The 3,158-nt window shown below is 33.9% G+C and overlaps 1 long non-coding RNA gene across 1 annotated transcript; it reads right to left on the reverse strand.

The window, feature by feature from the left end:
- Positions 1-1,478: 1,478 nt before the first annotated feature.
- Positions 1,479-1,922, reverse strand: LOC108907598. Its single transcript, XR_001964338.1, has 3 exons — positions 1,895-1,922; positions 1,627-1,773; positions 1,479-1,566 (listed from the first exon to the last, which is right to left on the reverse strand). It is a non-coding gene; the product is annotated as an uncharacterized LOC108907598 (long non-coding RNA).
- Positions 1,923-3,158: the final 1,236 nt, after the last annotated feature.

The following is a 3,158-nucleotide window of genomic DNA, read 5'->3' on the forward strand; positions in this document are numbered from 1 at the left end:
AACATATTGTGCCGCCAAAAGTTAAGCCCACGTTTTTTGAATTGCGAAACCGTATACTTGAAGCTGCTGACACAATTAGGGGAATACCTGAAATTTGGGAAAATATTCGTCAAAATTGGATGCGTCTGTGCCATGCCTGTATTCGCGCTAATGGGAATCAATTTCTACATTTCCTCTGGAAATGGTAAGTTTTATTTCATTTTGTTCTATATTTTAATGGAGTTTGTTTAGTGCACGCAGTTGGCAACTACAGATGTTTACGAATGTGGTTTTGTTTGCGAACTCTTGCAGTAACAGCAATGCATTTAAGATAATAATTACTATTAATTATTATAATAAGAAAGTATCAGTAGTATCAAATATATATTTTCCTTAATTTGTACTTTTGCATTAAAACGCAGCTGGTTTATACAGCACGTAACTCATCGTACGCGGACAGGACCGCTCCAGAGAAAATATTTTTATTCATAATTGAACTTTAATTTAGGAAAAAAAAGGTAAAATAGAACTTTTTCCTATAAGACTTTTCTATTACAAATATCGTTGGGAAGCTGTACGCCACACCCTGTATTTAAACCAGCAAAATGTATAATGAAAATTAAGTGTAAACATAAAACTATTTTGTATGCATATTTCCAGAGAACATTAAATATGACTTCATTGTACTTTAAACAGCAGACGGTTCACTTAATGCTTTAATGGAGTCAGTGATCAAATGCGGTCGGAAAGAATAAAAAAGCAGCCCATTAGAAGAGCAAACTTTATTTGCCGCCCTAAGAAGCCTGTCAGCCAGAAATAGGTATCAAAACTTTAACATTAAATTGAAACGCAACGTGGTGGGCAGGAGAAGGAAAGTTGAACGAAGAGTCAGGTAAGAATAGTTCTGCAAAGGTCATATAAACTCGCAGTCCTGTGGGAGGAAATTCAACCGCTGTAACTAACTAGCTGTCACAATTTAACAGGCCGTGCGACTGACACAGACAGCGAAGGGATAGACTGATATCTTCTGTCAGAAATATCTGTTTCAGTAGGTTCCCATCTAGAGTATGTATCAATAAAACAGATATCTAATGGGGAGTTATTATGTAAAGTATTTAGATAGAAGAATATAGTGTGCTATTTATATTTTCAAAACCTTATGTAACATTGAGAGTTAATTGTAAAAATCAATATTAAAGAAGAATTGCGAAAATATATTTTTTTCTATATTTAAATTTATTATCGATGTTGCAAAATAGCAATAATTAATAAAAGCAAATTTCATTAAAATCGGTGCGATAGCTTTNTCAGTTGCCTCTTGATTAGTATATCATGCAGATAAAATAATTTGAAATTATTTGACTATGTACTAAGAAAATGATAATGAAATTAACCAGTATTTAATAATGGGATATTTATATTTAATCTTAGCGGTGTAACGTTAAATTTCTGCATTACTATACCTAGTTTAAATTACCAAACCTAAAGAAAACACGAAATATTTATCAAGTTTTATTTAGTGAAAATACAACGTATAACATACATATATAATCACGGAAGCTCCTGTATATTCCAACAAATAGTGCCCTACAAATAAAAAACAACACATCGATCGGAAGTCAAATAAAAATTGGTTGGTATACTTACGTTTCTGAAATGCAGTTATCTTCAAATCGTAACTTGTTGCAACACTTTATTAGCATTGAAATTGCAAATGGGGCTTTGAGAAACATGGTGCTGGTATTTACTACTCATGGGGGCATCTACAGTGTCTTCGGTGATAACCAGGGAGACCTAAAATAAAAATAAATTAGGTCATAAACATAACCCAAATTATAAACAAGCTATAAGGCTATTCTTAAACTTATAAGTAAGGTTACAAGCAACTTATATGTAAAATATCGTTATAACTTACCTATTTCAGTCACTTCCACACGCCTGTGTATCCCTGGAACGTTATCCATAAATTTTGAACAATTTTGATTGTTTACATTGGGTCCGATAGCTCGCCATTTTCTAGCCGTTCTCGATTTGACCCACGGTCACCTGTTGATTGATGAAGCAGTTCTCCTACGTTTGCGCGTGATACCCTGTTGCCAAATCACTTAGGACATTTAAGAAGTTCTAGGTTTCATAATTAATTATTCTTATCGTTATGCTTGTACAGTTGTTCTTATAATAGTCTAAAATGATGTAACATTTAAATATTTGTTACGTTATTGTTCATCTGTAAGATTTATTTCATTATTTTTATAATGTGTTTTTCCCATTGGTTACTGTCGAACCAATGGCAAGGTAGTTGAGAATTAATTTTGGAACTGCGTCAAACTACTTGCGCAGGATTGACTTATTCTGGGATACAGGGAGAGGGTGGCCATTTTTCGGTTATGAGTTAAGTTGTGGGGAAAATCGGTGATTATAGAAGTCATCTCCTTTGAGGATTATTTTTCCCCATAACCGTGAGTTGGCTTGGGATTCGTCTGGTTCCCTGGTTGGAGTATTTTTCGTGGATGAGAACCTGAGTCGAAGCCTTAGCAAGGGATTATTTTCACGCCGTCTTGGTGCTGAGTAGAACTCCGTGCACAGTATAAACCTGGAGGCCTGTACCTGGAGTGGTTAGCGCCGTGAGTGGTCTGCATTAGTGTGATGCAGTTGTGACTAAAACCCCTTAGTTATAAGGGTAAGTATCTTGTTTTACATTGTTCTTTGATGTTTAGTGTACATATTATGTAATTAAATATTGTGTTGCATGTTCCATTTATGAGTATAAGTGCTCATACAATCAATTTTTGTGTCATTTCGTTACTTGAATGGTTATTTTATATTGTACGCTCGGTTTGCGACGTTGTCACGTTTATTAATTTTCCAATTTTCACAAGAAAAGTGGCGAGGTCGTTATTTTCCATTTATTAGATCCAGTTTGGGGTACATTTTAATCCCACCATTCTTTTCCTTTTTTTTGGTTTTGGGAATTTAGCTTTTGATGTAATAATAGATGCAGTTTTGATATTATTTTCTTTGTATAATCGGTCTGGTTGAATACAATAATATGGGTATCGGGTATTCCTAACCTAACTATATTATGTAACATTCAAGTAATGGGAAAAAAAACTTAGTGTTTCATTACCATTTTGTTTTGTTTATTCATTGAATTACAGAAGATTATTTGTGTGCCAATA

This window comes from Anoplophora glabripennis, unplaced genomic scaffold (genome assembly GCF_000390285.2).
Source record: "Anoplophora glabripennis isolate ALB-LARVAE unplaced genomic scaffold, Agla_2.0 scaffold403, whole genome shotgun sequence".
Taxonomy (NCBI): Eukaryota; Metazoa; Arthropoda; class Insecta; order Coleoptera; family Cerambycidae; genus Anoplophora; species Anoplophora glabripennis.